Genomic DNA, 20,025 nt, shown 5'->3' with positions numbered 1-20,025 from the left:
GAATTGGTGACGGCTAATAGCTTCTAACCCCCTTTAGGCCCTTTTCAGCACCCTAGCTTTCTTTTTCAGTGATAGTTACTCTCACACAGTAAGCTGTAGTTCTCAGGGTCCCTATGGCCATGCCTACAAATTTCTAGTGACCAAATCAGATTCAGCAGAAACCCATAAACAGCTGGTACTTCAATGGCCCAGTCTTGAAATGAGCGCAGTCTGTTAAATAAGCAGAGATGCTTCCACTTACATTTAAGGCTGGTTGTGATCCATTAATTGTTGTCTGGTTATGTTGCCTAAAATTAAAAGGAAATTTTGAATGAAAACTGTTCATACCATTGCTGGCTTTAATGGGATATAAAACTGTACTTTGCAAACCTACTGGAGATCTTTGAAGAGGTTAATAAGGAAGCGAATAAGGGTGAACTAGTTGCTGTACTTGTATCTCTGAAAGGCTTTTGATGAAGTCCTGTGCCAAAGACTTTTAAAGGAAACCAAGAAAATACATGATGGATCTCATTAATGGAGTTCTGCATAATCTGTGCTGGGGTCTGTCCTCATAAGCATACCATAAACTGCTGGGACAAGCATATGACCAGAGAGGTGAAAGAGTTTGAGGATGATAGGAAGTTAATTATTCAGGGTAGTAAATGTGAAGAACACCTATGTGGAAACACAGAAGTACCTCAGGAGACTGTGTGGGCAAATAAAATTTAGTATGCACGAATCTAAAATGATGCATGTAGGAAAAAGCAATCTTAAATTCACATACAAAATTCTAGGCTCTAAGCTGACCATTATGATTCAGGATCATGTTCCATGAAAACATCGTCTTGGTGCTGAGTGGCAGCCAAAAAGTTTTCCAAATGTTAAGTGAGAAAAGAGACCAGAGAACAACTGTATGAATCAGTGTTCACCCAGGGGTTGAATAGTGTAAGCTGTTCCAGTCCTTTAATCTCAAATAGGATGTAGTACAGCTGGGAGATGTTCATGGAAGTGTAAGTAGGGTGAAATGACTTCCATCTCAGGAATGGGGTGCGTAAAAAACCTGGGACCATTCAGTTTAGAAGAGATGTGATAAACCTACAGACTGATGAGCAGAATGGTCAAAGTGGGTAAGAATTGGCTCCTTGCTGTGTCTTCCAGTACAAAAACCAAGGGCCATCAAATGAAGCTTGTAGGAGACAAGCTCAAAAGAAATCAGAGAGTTGTTTTTCATGCAACAGGTAGTAGATATGTAAGTTTTTCCAAAGGACATGGGGGCTGCTGGAAGTATACATGGGTTCAAGGAGAGATTGCACAACTCTATGGATGAGAAATTCATTAAGACTTATTAAACTGCAGAAACTGCATCCACTCAGAAAATCCCTGCAGCTAAAAATAATTGTTATATGGAAGAACCTGTGGGGACATGCCCTCTTTCTGCTTTTCCCTGCTCAGTGCCTTCAAAACTTTCCTGGGGACACATCCTGGGCTCAGCAGACATTTGGAGTGATCTGCTATGGCTCTCTATATTCTAATACCACTCTGGTCTCGTGCCTCAACAGTGTCAGGAGAGATTTGGGCTGTGTACTATGGGAGTGAGAAATTTTTCTTTTTTTCCCGTTCTTGGATGCTATGACATGTCTGTTGATTAACCAACAGATGATCACCTGGTCCTTAACTGATGAAACCTGCCTTGCCTGATAAAGCACAATTTTAAACTACACTCTAAAAATGAGACATCTCTGCAGTACTGGGAAACCTGCAGCAACCAACTGTAACAGCTGACAGACCCAGAGTCTTACGTATCCCAAAACAAATAAAAAATTATTTTGTATTGCCCAGGAGGAAAAACTATCAGAAGTTGTGATAGTGTTTCCTTAATTGTGAATTTATTTCTAGTAGCGCCTAGATAGACAAAAGAAAACTAGAAATCAAGCCTCTGCATAAATGATGTTACAACATAAGTTATAAAAATCTGTGGGAAGATCAGCTCTGATTGCTCACTGGTGACTTCCTAATTTACAGCAGTATACTGCTGTAGCAGAGTGAAAATTTACTTTACTAAGCTTGTACTTTACACACTGTCCTTCCTTTAGATTTGTGCTCTAATCTGTACAACTAGTCCAGGCAGCGATGGGAGCAGCCTTGTTATTGTGGCTTAAAGAAAATAGCCCAGATGTGACTCTTCTGTTTCTCCTACTGCAGCTGTACATTATCAGCAAATTAAAACTGTCGCTAACTCAGCTGCTTGGACACATGAGTGCCCTTCCCCTAGTGAGCTGCTGAGCAGTGTTTTATGATCTCTTCTCCACTCTTTTTTGAGTCCTTCCCAGTTGCTCCAGAGAGAAAATACAATAACAGATACCTCAGCTTGCTCCCAAGTTCCTGATGGTCTGGATGGTGGAAGATATTTTATCCTACCAGAGCTTGGGTCCTCAGGTTCTCCCATACTCATATTTTGGACTGTGGTTTTAGTCACATCGTTGTCCCAGTAGAAGAGGATTATTTTATGAGATCTAATATATGATCTGTAAACATTGCTTTTCAAGTAAATCCACTGTAAAATTTTCTAGCAGAAGGATTTCAGTTATATGTGCAAACACGTGATGAATATATCCATGTATTCTAAATAATTTTATATCAACCTAGAAAGGTTTCACTGTAATGTACTGATTTGAAAAATACAGAAAAGATCTGGACTTTTCACATCCGTAGACTCAGAATGCTAATGCTTTCACTTTATTCTCTTACATTAATTATACTGTGCTAATTTCAAAACTCATTTCGGTAATATCTAACATGGATTTTTTTAAAGTTTCTGTGCTGAAGGATGTTTTGAAATTTGTGGTCCAATTCTGATTTAGAATGAAAGGAAATTTCAGAATATTGCAGTTTTTCAATGGCAAAGAAATGCAGGAATTTTATCAGCTGTATTTGAGTCGTTACAGAGTGGACTTGAACCTTTTCTTGGTTTCTCTGTACAATCCCATCTCTTTTCTTGTGTATGGATTTTACATAGATATACTTATGCCTGTACATGATTGTCCCTTTTTCGTGGAAGCAGCTTTCTTTTTATTCTATATTCTAAATTTTTTAGTTCAACCAACATTGTAGCCAATGAAAACTACCTCATTTCACCTGAAGAAAGAAGAAATGCATTTTGAATGTGTGTCATGAAGGAATTGCTTTTTAATTAATCCCTTCAGCTTCAAAATTATTCACAGACTAAGGAGTTAGACTGAGCAGAATTAAATATTTTCATATCTTATTTCACTGCATATAGAGATCTCTTTTTCATCTCCTTGAAACATACAAGAAAAAATAAGATTTTGTGCTTTATAATGGCTGTTTTAGAATCCAGAATGTTGATTGGTTGGTGTGAAATAACATGAGAAATACAGCTTACTCTATGCTATATTATGTTCTGTTCCATCATTAAATTGCTTCAGGTTTGGGCTTGACCAGGTAATGCAGAATTCATGTTTGCCACATTCTGCATTTTTAATGGTTTAAAATCCCAACTTTAGAAAGTTTAGTTATGTTATAAATGCAAAGGTTTGTGGATGGAAACAAGGAAAGGTCTATGGGAAGAGGTTGTGTTTTATGTGGTGAGTTGAAAAATGGTTTGGAAAAAATGGACTCTTGAATCATCAAAAACCCCAATCAACAGATAGAGTCAATTGATTTGAGTTTCCAAGTGTGATTCCTTACCTCTTGAAGATGGAAATGAAAACATGTCAAAAACTCACCCAGCTGAACAAAAATAAAAAAGTCCTCTAAAATAATAAAATTATACACAAGAAAGAAAACTGATATGACTCAAAGACACTCCTGTTGTAAACTGTGTCCTGGGGGAAAATGTCTGCCTTGATACAAAATACATTATTAGAAGGAGTGTTCTTTAAGAAGAGACAGAGGGAACTTCCATTAGGTTTTGACTGTCATTGACATGTTAGGAAAATTACAGGCTACTGAGATGTTTCATTAAAAGAATTCTACCACTTGAAACATTATGATTTCTTGGCTAGTATAAAGTTGTTTAGCTTTTAAGACCAGAAGAGATGACTATAATCATCTGCTCTGACCCTATGAATAAAATGGGCCATAACAATTCACAGATTTATTCAAGCCACAAGCTGGAGCGTAGTTTTTGGAAAAGTGCCCAGTCTTGAAAAGTAAAGAGCATCTCAAAACACCAACAAAATAAAATGTGTGGACAATATTTAACACATAGTTGAAGCATCAAAGAGAGTCTAAAAGATCTTTAAAAGGCCAAATTCGTTGTTGGTTTTTTTTCAAATGGTGATGTCAGTTTACTGTAGTTGATGCCAGTGAAGTGTTACTGTAAAAGAAAAGTGCAGGGAACGTGCTAACCACCTTCCCAAGGATTTTTCATGTTATGTGTCATGTTCCATGCTGTACCCCCGCCCCCCAGTTTAGTATTACCTGAAGTAGTCACCTTGGCCCTGACTTTTATCCCTTCTCTGCATGGTGCTCATTTCCTTTTCCTAAGTCCAGGGACCACTGGAGAATTAACCGCAGACACTGCATCCTGAGCTTGAAATGAGTTGTAGTGAAAGCTGAGACTCTGGGACACTTCTTTATTTAATTTAGAATCCAGAATGGATTTATCTAACTTAATAAACATATTGTTAAGGAAACCTAAATAATAACATAGAGCTCTTATGAAACTCTTAAACAAAGAAACTCTTAAACAAACTTTAAAAACCCAAACTTTCTCAAGAGTTACAACTGAGACTGGCACTAGAGTCTTATGGGAGTTTGCTTATGAAATGGCTGAAGGGGTAAAGCTGTAAAAACAAATAACAAACTCCTTCCACCCCTGTCCAAATTCCCATGTGAAAAGATGCACCAATAATTACAGTTCCTTCTTTCTTCTGATAGTATTTATCTTGTCTGTTTTATTTCCTTGCCTATAAAGTTTCATTTGGATATTAGTCTGCTTTATGAAAATAAATCCTGTAGCTGTTGTTATACCACCTCCCAGGACAAATATCTATGTATATAAAGAGTAACCATCTTCAATTTCATTGCTGTGTACTTTTGAGTAAGACGTAAGGATTTTTGTAGAGTTTGATCCTGTAATGGTCTGTCTCATGCCTTCCAGGCTTCTAGTATGACATTCAGGTTTTCTTTCATCCCCTTCTCTAGTACCCACTCTACTAACAGTCTGCAACATGTGCTAGGAAACAGGGGTATCAGTATGCTAACAAAGTACTTTGAGAAAGACAAATTTCAAACTAAGAAAACCTGCATTCCCCAAACTACCTGCGTGCGATGAAACCAGTGATTTATTACAGAATTAAGACTGTGGAAGCCAGAAAACATTTCAATTTAGTTCCCATTCAGCTCCTGTCCACAAATATGCAGCTTAAGGCAAGTCCTCAAGTGAATATAGCTTATTCTTTTTGCCTTTTACACATAGGAAAACCCAGTTAGTATTGTACCTTTTCTTAAATACTGAAATTAATAACATTTCTGATCATTTTCACTGGTAATAACCACTGATACAATTTGTATGTCCTCCCAGTAGATAGAAAAACCTTTCCAGGCATCTGCCTGCCTATAATTAAAAAAGATCTCCAGCTACGCACCAGCAATAACAAGCATAGTAATGACACATTACTTTGTGCTGAACTGAGGCTATGTGACATTGTCATTGGGCGCATAAAAATCTAAAACATGATGGAGTCACATAGCTCCCTTCTATTACCTTTTAATGCTACTATCCCGAGATGAGTTACTCTTTATTTGCATTAAAGTGAGGAGGAATTCTTCTTTTAAGGAGCACCAATTAATTTTAGAAGATACCATTAATGTGCCTAACATTTCCAGTTAATGAAATCCAGATTTCTATATTGTGCCTGTAGTTGGTTGTATTCCTTCTTTACAAATTGTACAGAGCTCCTCAGTCCAAAGTGAAAGTAAATAGTAACTTAAAAGTAGTCATCCCAGTGCACCCCTGAAAAGTAAGTAAAGCAAAGCACCACAACTGGGGAAAGATCACTATTCGCTGCGGCTTCCACAGATCTAATCTCCTACCTTAAAGTGTTTTCAGTGTTTGTGGTTTCCATGCAGGAACCCACTGATGAGCATGTTGGTATGGTTTGTGAAACATAGGTGGTATATGTACACCTGTAATTGCTTTGTTGTCCATGTGTGGCAGAGACATGGTACTGGTGGCTAGAGTGTGATTCTCACAAACACACACCACCTCCTCCACCCTCCCCTCCAAAAAACACACCAAACCCCCAGACATGTCCTTTTCATGTATATTTGTGATATACAGAGGTGAAAAGTGCTGTGGTAGAAGATTATTATGCAGCTTCTTCAGTTTTAACTTAACAATTCAAATTCTCTGAAGGGCTCTCTGAATTCCATAAGAATGGATCTTTTTAGGATGTTATTGATATCAAGCAAGTTACCCCCGATTTATACTGAAACGAGTGATTTCTCATCTTCACAGTGTGCCAAGTTTGATTTTAATTTGCACTGAGGCAAAAGTCCCTTCAGTAAGTCAGTCTGCCCAGATAAGAATTCATGTCTTTGCTTTTGAGCTTTTGTCACACAACTCATTTTGCTGAACCATTACAGGAAAATAAATGCTTTTTGTACGAATTCAGCACTTGCCATCCTTCAGTTAAGAACTGACAGATCTCTCTCACCTACGTGTTTCTTAGTCACTCCAAAAGTCTTGTTTTGTTTTGTATTTCCAAAGAAGTCAAAAGAGGGAAATAAAATGGAAGCTTTACATGCCATACATCTGTAAACATACACACACTCCAATATGTTAGCCTTCAGCCCACCTGAAAGGAAGTAGAACCTTCCTGAAGAACTGAAGCAGCGTTGTTCGCTGTCTGGTCTGATGTGCTGTGGTAATGTTGTCCTAGACATGACCCTGTCATGCCAACCACTGTCATTCTTATGAATAATTATAGTCAAGTCAGTGGAGAGCTGGCTGTAGGGAGTGGTCATTTTCATGAGTCAGACTTGAGGAGTTAAGTAAGTGCTGCATTTTTGCAGCAGGCTTCTAGATGTGGTTAGGAAGAAATGTTAACTTAGCACGTACGTTGTCATCCATCCCAAATGTCACAGTGTAGCTGAAGCTGAATATTTGATTTGGTTATATGTATTGTCACTTCACCTGGTGGCAACCGTTGCTATAGTGAGAGGCTGAAAGGCCTGTCATGAGGATGGAAAGATGGACCCTCTGCACAGGCTGCATCCGAAGGGAGATGTACTACCTGCTTCCAAAGTCATACCTTCTTCTCCTGACACTTAAGATTGGTTGTCTATGCCCAAAGTGTGCTATTTGTTACCTAAAATGATATTCTACATGGCTTCCAATCCTGTTACCAGCCTTAAAATGACAAATTATCTTCTCAGCTTCTAGTGCATTATTACAATGTTTTTATTGGTGAACAAAGCAAATGGGTTTCAAGTTAGCCTCAAAGATGTGATTGTGAGATACCAAACAGTTTTCTCATGGTCCTGCTGATGCATGCAATGGTTCACATTTAACCTGTGCAAAGATTAATATAGATATCATGTGACATCTTCTTTCTGACTCTTTGACCACTACTAAGGCACAGTACTTTGTAGTGCTGTCCTGCATCCATTTGTCAACCGTACCTAATTGATTAGGCTACTGTAACATTTTTATTCTGCACATGAAGTTCCCTCCTCAGCAGTCTCTCCCTCCCAAAACGTACATTCATCATTAATTAAAAAATCAATGGGGGAGATGGTCTGGACATATACAATTGATAGCTTCCCTCTTCAGATTAGCATAACCTACCAATTCATTACGTGAAGTGAATAATACAGTTGCTGCCACTGTGAAAAGGGGCAGGTCACTTGCTGTAAATTCCTTAAAATGTGCCTTTTCATTCACCAAGTGTTTACCGTGTGTTTGGAGGGATCCATCTTCTTTTTGAGCCCAGATTTGTCTCCTATCTCTTGGCAAAGCAGCAATCATAAATTTAGACAACTAAATGCTTAAAAGTTGGAAGACTGAGAGGTTCCTCCTGGAAGCTGCAATGATTAAATGGAGAGCTGCATAGTGCTAAGACTGCAACTATGAATAAGACATTAGAAAAAGATGAGAGGATCAAAAAATTTGGTCCCTTTAAACCCAACAATGTCTCTTGCACAAGAAAGGTGATTGGAATTTATGCCACAGTGTGCATACTTTCCTGTGTTTTAGCATATTAAAACAGTGGAATCTCACAGATATTTCTTTCACTCCATATTATACTAGGATTAGAGTCTTCCCTTTCTCTTTTCTCAAAGAAATAAGCTTTCAGTCACATTTTCCAAAATAGTTTCTGTGGGCTTTCAGTACCTACCCATTTATAACTTTACAACCCAGGTCAGTTATGAAAAAGATATAATATTTCCTGTAAGAGTCAGGAATACAGCTGACATTACGTAAGCATTACTGTAATAGATGGATAGAAGAATAGTCTCCGCCCCTCCCCCACCCCCCTTTTTTTTAATGACAGTCAAGGATCAGATTCTGATATTGTTGTCCATGTTGTACCTTATGCCAGGAATTTCACTGAAATTAATGGGACATCTTGGGGAGTAAGAAGATGGACAACAGGAGTAATGCTTAGATTCTTCCTGTCAGTGCCAATACACTGGAATCTTTATGCTGAATAAAACTCACCACAAACTACACATACATATAATAAGAATCTTTATCTTAAATTATAAGATATGAAAGATGACTTAGCCGTTTAAATAAAAGGAATGCATGCTTACATTTCCCATAAACATTAATGGAGATGTCATTGGAGTTTTAAGTGGAGTAAAAAATCATTCCCAATTAATTAACTGCAAGAGAGCAATTCACCTCAGCAGGATTTGGACCAGGTTTCAAGTGATGCTTAGTGACTTTAATGGACTTTGTTCTAGGGATTATAAAAGCATGCCCTGTAATGTTTAAATCTGGGTTATAAAACTAAAGGTATGAACTGAACTGAAGCTACAGTAGCATTATTAGCAAATTTTCATCTATAATAAATAAATCAGGGAGAATACCTGAAGTAGGGCTAATACTACTATTTACAACAACATTCGTGCCAGGCTACAAAAAAGAGTAATGATAGCTGTCTTCCTTGTTATTAATTTGTAGTGCAACTGTCTTTGTTAGAGGTCAACAGAATATACAGGTAGTTACCAACATGTCTTAAACGAAAGATGTCTTTATCTAGTTTTATATGAAGAGCAATTTATTATTGTTTTTAATTAGCACTTCTGGGTTGTCCCTTGAGCTGATTTTGCAACACTTCCAATGTGATTACCACTCACAGTTTTTATTTAGACATTGGTGAAGAAAATTACTGCAAAATTGTCTTGCTCTTCATATGCACGTTTTGAGTCAGATATTTCTCTCCAGAAAACTTTCCAAAATGATTCATTGAAGATCCAATTGCAAAATCAAAGTCTCAGTCTACTGAAATGGTAGTCTTTCAGCACAGAAAATAAGTGCAAAGTGCCTGTACGTATTAAATCCATACTGCTAGTGGTACTTCCCTGTCAAATACGGTTTTCTATTATTTACTTAGTATTATTTCTCATGTTCCAAATTATGGGGTTTTCCCATGTTTCTCCTCAGTCATCTGGCAGGATTTCTTGGTTGTTATTTTCCAGTAGTCATAATTTTATGATATTAATACAGTCCTTGCCCGAACCCCTTTGTGTTACTTTAAATAATTCTTCCACGGTGTGCTCTTCAAACCTCAGTAGCCATCTATCATATCTCTCCTCTCTTAGCCTAACTATATATACAACTCTTCCATGACCACGACACATGGAAAAAGGAAAAGATGGATGAACCAGATCTGATTATTTCTACATGAATAAAGTTTTCTTAGCTAAACAAAGGCCCTTTTCATGTCAAAAAAACTTGCAGATTATTGGCCCATGACACTACATATATGAAGTTTTCTAGAAGCATGTTATTCATTTATTTGTCTGTGATGCAGTGTTGTTACATTTTATCATGTACTTAGAAGCCTTTATAAGATGCAGATTATTGACCCAGTGCTATAAATATTTACTCATAGTTTTAAAACTCAAATAAGTTGACCTGGTTGTATGACTACTCATTCTTAAAAAAGAAAGTACCGCTGTAGTAGATCTGTATTTGGAATTAAAAATAAAGCTTAGAAATCTTATCTTAATAAGCCAGAATATTTCTGAGGTAATTTCAAACTCTACATATTGTGCATTGCTCTTACAGCTTAATGGCTTGTGAAATTTTGGTTTTTAAATACAAATATTTTTTTGAATTGTAAGAAGAAAAAATTAAACATGTTTCAGTTCTAAAACTTGTTTGCCAAGTTCCAGCCCAGAGCAAAATTTTTATGGTTGAGTAACAAACCTCTGAAAATAGGGGTTTATAATGGAAACACTGACACCGCTTTAACTATAGCGGCACCAGCAGTGCAGTGTAATATACACTAGAAATAGAAAACAAGATTAGAGATGACATTTAGGACATGAGGCCTTCTCAAGGCTGTGGGAAAAATAACTGCGTTCTATTTTTTTCCACAGCCTGAAAAAGGCCTCCTGGTCTAAGTGTCACCTCTAATCTTATTTCCCATTCTTACCGTGCATTTAGTTAACCCATTTTTTTAATTATTATTGACAGCGATTTGTTGCAATTTTGAGTACCAACCCATATCCCTATTGTGGCTTCCCTAGCTAGTGTATGTCAAGGTGGTGGGGAAAGTACGAAGGAGATGCAGCACTTGGTTAATATTTCTTTATCAGAGAGTCATAGTCCTGCAGCTGGCTGGACCCTGTCATTACCAGCTGTGCTAGCTGGTGCATCAGGCAGGGGAGGGTCCCTCACACCTGCGTTAGAGCAGGGAACTGTAGGACTGTGCATGCGTGCAAGCTACTTTTTCTAAAGGCAAAGTAAAAGTTAACAATTAAATATACTTACCCTGGAACCTTTGGGAGCATTAGCCAGGACAGTCAGTTACACAGGTGCAATGGCTTCCACCACCACTTCTGGAGCAAGCCACGTCTTCCACTACAATTTAGCCTGGAGCCAGGGTCCTGAGTACTGTGAAGTGAGAATGTTGCTGACCATTAAGAAATAATTTGGTAATACGTGACTCTGGGCTGGTTTGCCGTCACCACAATGCCTTGGTGTTGGCATTGTCAGGAAGATCTCTCCATTGCTGTGGCTCTCCACCAAAGGAAGGACTTGGTATGGTCTCGGAAGGGTAGCTAAGCTCATGAGGCAAGTTTTCAGTTTCTCCATGTTGAGCATTTTCCTTCCTTAGCCATCTTCTAACTCATAGCTACTTCAGTTTCCTATCCACTGCACTACATGATAATTGCCTGGGTACTTATATGGCCTTCTAATGCCCGCGGTGGTGCCACGGCATTATTTTGCTGATATCTTGCAAGCTCCATTCTCAGTGTGGGGTAAAAAGGAGCAATAAGCAAAGAAAGTACCATTGCAAAACAAATGCAATTGTAATTACTTCTTGCACCCACCAGACTGATAACCAGAGGGAGATCTATATACTTAGGATGATCAGACAGACAGAATACATCTATCTTGTCTATATTGCTAGAATGGCCAAGGTAGAAACTTGTACTACATTTGAACTGCATTTTCAGTACTCATCTGATCAATTCTTTTTATTGCTGCATTCACAGCAGACAAAGATACTGGAAGCTACTGTCTGTTCTCCAAGAAATGCATCCTGCAAAGTCGGTAATAGTGGCAAATCTATTGCTGAAGCAATGGCCTAGTGAAATATGCTTTGTTCCACCACTGTGAAAGTTGATATACTTATTAATGTAGGGATAAAAGTGACCTATTCTGTTCCATATATGTAAGTAGGTGCATAATAACATATATTTTGTTTGTATGCACAGTGTCTTCTTGGTAGGTAGGCTGCAGCCAGCAATTGCCAGCTGCTAAACATTCAAGGAAACATGAATTGAATTGCTCTCCACACTGTGGGAGAGTGGCCAGGAAAAATTCACATTTAACATAATCAATGGACTCAGCTCCTGTAGCAAAGATATAAGAAAATTTGCTTACCTGTGTACATCTTTTGGTTTTTAATTTTCAGAAAATGAGGTGAATAACAATTATTCTCTCTTGCACAGATGATACATCTTAAAGCCTATGATAGCTCCCACAGAAAATCTGGAATATGAATGATTTAGTAAGGTTGAGCTTTCATGTTCATTTTTCAACAAGATTTTGACACTGTTATTGGCACAATACCTTAATCGACTTTATGTTGTTTACAGATACAGGAAAATGTCATATACTTTCTTTAATCTTTAGGAAATATAAACATTCTTTTAAAAATGTTCTTTCCAGTGCTTACATCTCTCACTGAACAGTACATTATGCACAAGCCAAATGCATGATATAGTCATTTCACAAAAAGTAGCATGATGATTTAAAATGCCATTAGTTACTGAAGCTGCTGTGGCAGGCTGCTAACCACACTACTTGTTTGTAGGCAACTGCTGGGAGACTGAACATTCTTCCAAAACCATTTTCTTGGTCATACAGGGCTGTGAATGTGGGACATAAAAAATGGGTGGAACAGAAGCCTATGTTGGGAAAGCAGAAGTCTCCACTTCAGGCTATAGCTGTGCTAATCACTGCACATGGAGTGCTAAATTATTCCAGGTGACATGCTGAACCTAACACTCATGTCAGAACACTGCATTACAACCAGGCATTATCTCTCACTTGTGACAGTCTCCAGTCACAATTCTGGCCTGCAGGGGCAGAACAGGAGTTTCTGAGAAAAGGTTCTCTGCACATAGAAGCTGCAAAGAGTTAATCTGGAAGAGTTCTGTTAAAACACTTCAGTGGAGTGAGTGGGACTGATGGTATTTTCACCTGATCCAGCCCCAGTGTAATTCCACATAACTCTGGTTTAAATGGGTTTTCATGCAAAAAACCCCAATTTAACTAAACACACAGTATTGCACCTTCTGTTACACTGACACAGCTCTGTGTACAGGTGATTCTATCCTACCCAACCTGAACCAATAACCATAGCCTGCTGTTTGGTAGATGGGAGGAATGTGTTTACAAAGGCAAAGCTCATGGCTGGTGGGCACAGATCTGCAGCTCTGAAGATCCCACCAGCCAAGCAAATCCTTTACCCTTAAAAAATTCTTGTATTTTCTCTCTAGGTACAGGTAAATGACCTTGGAAGTGCTGCGGCAGTAGGTCATATTAAGTCAGCACTAGGTCTTTTTCCTTGTTTGTGCAATTATGAGCATGTATGATACTACACTGTCAGAGACAGCAGAAGATTAACTGTGTGCTGATAATGTACACAGGAAAAGAGGACGTGGCAAAATTTGCCTAGGTTCAGCACTAGCTCTGATTTTCCAACACACGAATCTGAAATTCACTAGTGGGAAACCAAGCAAAGCAAACCAGTCTATTGGCAAAATTTGCTGAAGTGTAGGCAAACTAAAGCTGTGAGCTTCACACAGCTCTAGGTCCAGCTTATCCAGTTCTAGCAAAACTTCATGGCTTCATGCTGCATTTCTTCCTATGAAAGTCAATGTTACTATTTCTTGGTGGTTTATTTCCTTCTTGTGTACCACAGAGACATGACAGTGAAAGCTCAGTTTCAGTATGCAGGCACAGCATTTGTGTTATCTCATTCCAACAGCAGGCCCTGTTCTGCATCACATCGTTCATAGGAGGCAATAGGCAGAATGTTGTGATGCTAAATTGTAAAGATTTACAGCAACAGTTTTCTGTGATAACCTTGTATTTATGCTAATCAGAAGCTACTTGAAATATCAGACCGATATTATAGTACCACTATGCATAACCCAGAAACCATTCACCATATTTCTCCCCACGTTTGTCTTACAATCTGGCGGGTCCATTGGCTGGAGTAATCTGAACAGATTTACACTGCATGATGAAGACTTTTTCCTCTAGGCTCACTTTGGTTGCTTCCCCTCCTTAATGAACCTTTCCCTTTAAGTCACCTTGGGAAGCAGCAGAAATCCTCCTGCAAGAATGATACTGCTGAGGATTTGCAGGACATCTATACAGATAACTCTGTCCTCCCGTTGTTTCCTTGTGGTCCCTTTGGATCAGGCTTTAAAGCTGACCATCAGCTAACTAAGTTCTAGGTGCTCTGACTCAGGCTGAAGCTTCTGAGTAGTTGGAGTTGGCTCCTTGCTACTTTACCTCTCTGTCATTTTCTGTGTCCTAGACATTCTTTGCTCTACTCTGGAACAGGTATCTGAATCACAATTTCCCAGACACCAGGAAGTGCCTTAGCCACCACCAAATAGGTTAGCAACGCTTCTTTAGCTGGTTCAGTGCCTCTTTTGAAGACTCGACCTCTTCAGACCAGGTTGAAATGCCCTAGCAGGAAAGGAGCCTGTCTCTCGGTACAAGACAGCCAAGTACCAGGTGCTTGGGGCACTCAGCTGTTAAGTTCATTCCTGCTCTGACTAAGAAGAATCTGCTAATTATTCTGCAATCCTCTCCCACCACATCAGACATGAGAAAGTTCACATTTGAGAAGCCCCTGAGGAAAGAAATACAGTGATGCCTAAGCCCTGGACCATCCACAGACATCTAATTTAATAGCTATTCCCCTTGGTACCCTTTTCTAGAAATCTAATTCTCTGCACAGGTTCTTGGGGAAACCTGTCTTTAGCGAAGACATCTAACAAGCCAGATTCTATGGTGCTGACCCTAAATACGTTTTTGCAAATGTTGCTGATAAACTTTCTTCTTTGTGTGCTGCTCATTGCAAAAGGGAAGGGTTTTATTTGCAAGTTAAACTGTTAAAAAGTAAAACTGAAATAAAGTTTGACACCTTGTGTCTGACAAAAATCCTTAACTACATCATGATTTTGCAATACTTTGATCAGAAATAGGTTATAAATTCTTACAGTGAAACTGCTATTATATGGACAGAATATTGCCTAAAAAACACACTGTTACTTGTGGCTACTGCAAAATGCCAAATCCTGCAGTCTGGTCTTAGTTTCCCTTTGAAAACATTTGTTAGGGAAAATCTGTAAAATTGATTAATTTATTAAGTATAATAATAGCAGTAATATTATACTGTAGTGAAGGTTATTTTGCATAATTTTAAAATATTTGCAGAAGGCTCAACATTTGGTGTCTTAATAAGGACATATTTTCACAGAAACAACTAGCAGTTTTGTGGTGTCTGCTGTAGTAACTGCTACAGCGGTGAGGGTCTTCTTGCCATGTTTTTCAATGCAGAAGGTAGAGTGTAGAGCCACCACCTTGGCTGGGGTCATTCTCAGGGTGTTGGCTAAATAGCTTAGGGCTCAGCTGTGACCAGTGCACAAGCAGTGTGACAGTCTCCATGCTAATGTGTCTGAAGGAATTTGCACAGGGGAAACAGGCCACTGGTGAGAGTAGCAGAATAAATCAAAAGCGTGAAAACAACTGCAGTCAAATGTCACACTCAAGCAGTCGGTGACTTGGCATGCTGTTTGGAAACAGGTTGGGTTACCTGTCAACATGGCATTTTCTTTCTGTTGCCAGAGAATGATGTTATCTGAGGATAAAACCTAAGGAGCACAGATGGTTGTTATACAGACTTGATCCTCTAAACCCTTATTGCAGCAAATTATTCCATTGAGGTAAATGGGACCACTCCTGTGAAAAAGATCTGTTATATTCTCTAATTCTTTCATTATTGAAGTGATCTAGTAAGTACGATTATGTTGCTTCATGTGTATGTTAATACACATTAAGATGTATATAAACATATGAATAAATATAAAGATACATCTATGTATCTTGAATAATGTTATTTTGTTAAAGAGATAAACTCTGTCATAGCCTAACAGTCACTGGGATCAAAGTTATTGTTTTAAGACTGTAGGATATAAGTTCTCACTTAGAAACATTCTCTCTGCACTTTCTAAACAAAGAGAGATAGACTGGTTCAACTTTGGTATCTTTGCTTGGGAACCACCAGCCTGGAGTCCAGTGCCTGTCTAAGATCTAATGATTCCGCTTGGTTTTTACATAGGCATTGAAATATTGTGGTTATGGAGCAAGAAGAGTTTAAACTGTAAACAAGAGTAAAACAAGGAAAACTGATCAAAATTCAGAATTGAGCCTTATTTGTTTTTACCTATTCCATGTTAATTTATGTATTATGATGCAAATCTCTTACAAGTTCCTTGAAACATTGATTGTTGGAGTGTAAATAATTTTTACAGCTGCTATATCTGTTGTCAGGAAAGCCTTTATGCTCTGCGAAACTTTCAGGAGCAGAGGGCTCATGTTGTTTCCCTTACCCCATGCACTGTCTTAGAAAACAGTCCTGCTGGCTTCAGGAACGTAGAAATCAAAATAGGAGCAAGTTGCCCTCAGATGGAAATCTTGCAGCCAAGAAGTTGACTCAGTTGCTTAACTTTATCATGTACCTTGCCATGTCACTGCACAGTTTTAGCAAAGCAGCTTTATGCAACTGTGTTAGAAAACACTTCCCTTCTCACTTCTTTTTGTCTGTTTCACTGCTAGTTTAGAACTGAAGCCAAACTCTTGCAAGTCCATTCTATCTAAGCAAGGATTAAAGAAAATACTGAATCCCTGCCCTCCTTCGGTTTTGGGGAAAAAAATTACAGTTCTTATCATTTTTTGCATATAAGCCATGCAGTTCAGCTTAGAGCCTGAACTTTCCTCAAGTTTTGGTATTTTGGACCATTATTTAGACCTTCTCATTTACAGTCTGCTAAACAATTTCTGTTTTGGGGATACCTTTTCCCCAGGGAAACCTGCAGTGTTGGAGTGGGGGACAGGCCACCTCTAACGCTTAACTCCTGCTGGCACTAGTGGACCAGGTAGCAGTAGTCTGGTCACACAGAAATTTCCCATGATTTTTGAAAACTCGATTTCCTCTAATTAAAAACACATTATGAGTTCTTTGGGGGGGTGGGGGAAGCATTGCTGATTTTTATTATAGCTGTCACTCCATGGATTCAGCTAGCTGAATAATTTCTTATGAATAACAGTTAGTTTGAATTCTGACATTTTTAATTAACTAAAAGTATTTTGTCATTATTTTACCACAGATGGATTGCAGTGAATCTGCCTGCAATGATTCTGTCCCATATTTTCTTTAAAAACAGAATCAATGTCATGACCTGCAAATATTTTACTTCCTTTGGTGCCCTTTACTTGAGCATTCTCTTTCAGTATGAACATATTTCTTCATTAAAGACTGAAATGAATATTGGTATTAGTCCTAGGTTCATCAAATACAAAAAACATGAGGAAAAAAGGTGGAACCGTTTTCACAAATAACAGCCCAGCCCAAAGCTCTCCTTGAAAAACAATGTAAGGAAACTTTATATGTCTGTCCATGTAAAAAACAGACTATCCATTTGTTTTTATACTTTTTCTGCAAAAACATCTTTGCCTCTGGTATAACGGAGCATTCATCATGACTCTTTATCTAAAGAAGCCAATCCATAGAAATCGTTTGGAGCCAATTTTCTGGAGCTCCATCTGAATCTCAGTGCATGTCCGTGTAACTCAGTAACTCACCTGCTGACCTCTCATCTGAGAGGTATGTATGTCTGAATGGATAGGCCTACCACCACTAATTGTAATACTACAGTGACAATGAAGCACAGTGCAAGCTAATGCTGACATTCATTCCTGAAGCTGTAATTTAATTTAGTTATAAATGAGCTTAGCATAAGTATTACTTTGAAGTCATTTTCATTTCTCATTTGCCGGCTAGAGCTTGCAAACAGTAGAGTAGAGGTCTTCTTATTCTGCTACAAATAAGTTAGCAATTTTTTTTCTGTCAGGAAGACTACAGTGTAAATGCAGAGTCAGCGAATAATTTCTGACTAATTCATCCTGCATATGGGTACTTGGAAACTACAGATACTGCACAATAATCTCTATCTACAAATATTTCCCAAAGGAAAAGAGAACTTCAAGTTTATAATAAATCATCATCATGGACTGCTGTTAGCCCACACAAAAGAAACACTGTGGACAAGTTGAGGTGTGGGCAGTCTGGCTCAGCATTAGGAGCACAATCCCTGTGTGAGGGCAAAGCAAGGCAAGTTCGGAAGGTGGGAAGAGGACATGAAGAGGATACAGGAGGGAATGAAAGCCTCAATCTATCAGAAAGCAGCTGCAAGAGCTTCTTTAAATACACCTGCTGTTCTTTGATGAGGTTGCAAGCTTATCTGCACCATGGCCAGCTAAGCCAGACTTATATGTCCATTTAGAGCTAAGAAGGAGCTAGAGGAGAACTGGATTGGAGCTTTGACTGAAGACTGACATTCAGACTTACAAGTTGTTTGCTTCCCTTCTTTTCTGTTACTGTGCCTCGCTTAGCAGCACAGCTCTAGGAGCAATGTGGCACACAGATCCAAGTTCTGGCGCTCTAACAGTGGGTAATAATTTCTCTAATGCTCATGCTTGCCTGATTCTTTTCCTTTCACTCCAGGTTTCTCTCCTGTGCTGTTGTCATTACCCCTGTACCTCTAGATAGATGTAGAGATAATTCACCTTTCCCATTTTCTTTACTACATCTCCACGAGAACCATTCCCCTTCCTGACACTGCTGTCACTTCTGAACACTGCCAGCTCCTTGATGTCACTGGACAGTATCCCCGTCTATCTATTCTACCAAAAATTAAACTGCCCCCCAGTTCCTGTAATGTCTCCATAACTCTTTTCCTGACTTTCCTTCCCTCTTTCTCCCCCCAGTTCTGTTGACTCCATGCTTCCACCTGTTCCCAGAGCTCTTTTCGTCCTCTTCCATTATTCTGTATATACCACCAACTCTTAGTGCAAGGATAGTGGGAATGCAGGGAAAACAAGGCTGCAAAATGAACTGTCTCTCTCTCCCTCTCTCTTTCTCTCTTTGCATTTACATTGGTTTCCAGCTCATTCTACTAGCGATAATCTAAACTGTCCAACACATTGGTGGGAGGGAAGTAGCGCCCAAAGGATTATTACAACATTTTACCTGGCAAATGCCACCACATTTATTGACACAAAAACTTGCTGCCTTCGTATCGGCCACTGAAGCCTCCCTATGTCAAGGTCTCTTTAATTTAGGCATAGCTCTATTAAAATATTTTGTTACACTCAGTAAGTTTTACTGTGGCTAGAGTCAATATTCTGTATTCAGGAAAAGTTATCACTAAGGTCAATTGAACTTTAAAGTAATGAATGATGTGTTTATTGTATTTGGCTAGGTGAACACTACATTTTTATGATCGATTTTTGTAGGCTACATATACATATGTACATATATGTATACACAAGTATATATATTTATACCTATGCATACGTATGTATTATATATGTATACTTGATTTTGATCTCAAAACCCTCTATTCTATATCAAATATTCCTAAAGAGAACACTTAAAGTCAACCAACAGTGACACATCAAAATACTACAATGCATGGCCAATGTAATGTGTTACTTGAATTAACTTTCAGATAATGCTAAAATGTGTAAAACTGTAAAGCCAAATCTGGAAAGCTTTTATAAAAAAAGGCAGTAGTTTGAAAAAAAAAATCATAGTTTCCTTATTTGTTATTTCAAAATAGTATTTTGCATTAGATTTCCTACAGTTTTAATCAAATAATCAAAGAGCCAATATAAATATGAAGAAAAAGGGTCAAAGACAATTTAAAAATTATCTCTTGGAAGGGTGAAAGCTTTCTGTTTGGTTTTACTTTCACAGAGAAAAACTACATTCAATTCAGTCAAGCACTGCGTTTTCAAAAATTTTGTGGTTCTGGCTTAATACCACAAAAGAGAAAAACTTCAAAGTTAAAAGATCAAGCCTCCAATATTTGGTCACCAATATGACATAGCTGGGTAAAATTAAGGATGGTCACCCGTTGTGATAGACAGTGGGAGGGGGTGATCTCTGACTCTGGATTTCCTTTCTTTTGCTGATTGAATCATAAAAAATCCCAAACATTGTTAGATTAATTTCTTTTCCTATTATG

The 20,025-nt window shown here is 38.4% G+C and overlaps 1 long non-coding RNA gene across 2 annotated transcripts in view; it reads right to left on the bottom strand.

Annotated features, from left to right (window-relative positions):
- The window catches only part of LOC121097022, a 95,766-nt gene that overhangs the window by 32,197 nt on the left and 43,544 nt on the right, over positions 1-20,025 (bottom strand). For both annotated transcript variants that reach the window (XR_005830746.1, XR_005830745.1), the window contains 2 exons: positions 12,074-12,181; positions 10,955-11,077 (listed from right to left, as the gene is read on the bottom strand). This is a non-coding gene — a long non-coding RNA (uncharacterized LOC121097022). The remainder of the gene's footprint in view (positions 1-10,954; positions 11,078-12,073; positions 12,182-20,025) is intronic.

The sequence above is a fragment of the Falco naumanni genome, chromosome 13, assembly GCF_017639655.2.
Source record: "Falco naumanni isolate bFalNau1 chromosome 13, bFalNau1.pat, whole genome shotgun sequence".
Lineage (NCBI taxonomy): Eukaryota > Metazoa > Chordata > Aves > Falconiformes > Falconidae > Falco > Falco naumanni.
The sequence above is the reverse complement of the archived record's forward strand: the minus strand, read 5'-3'. Positions and strand labels throughout refer to the sequence as shown.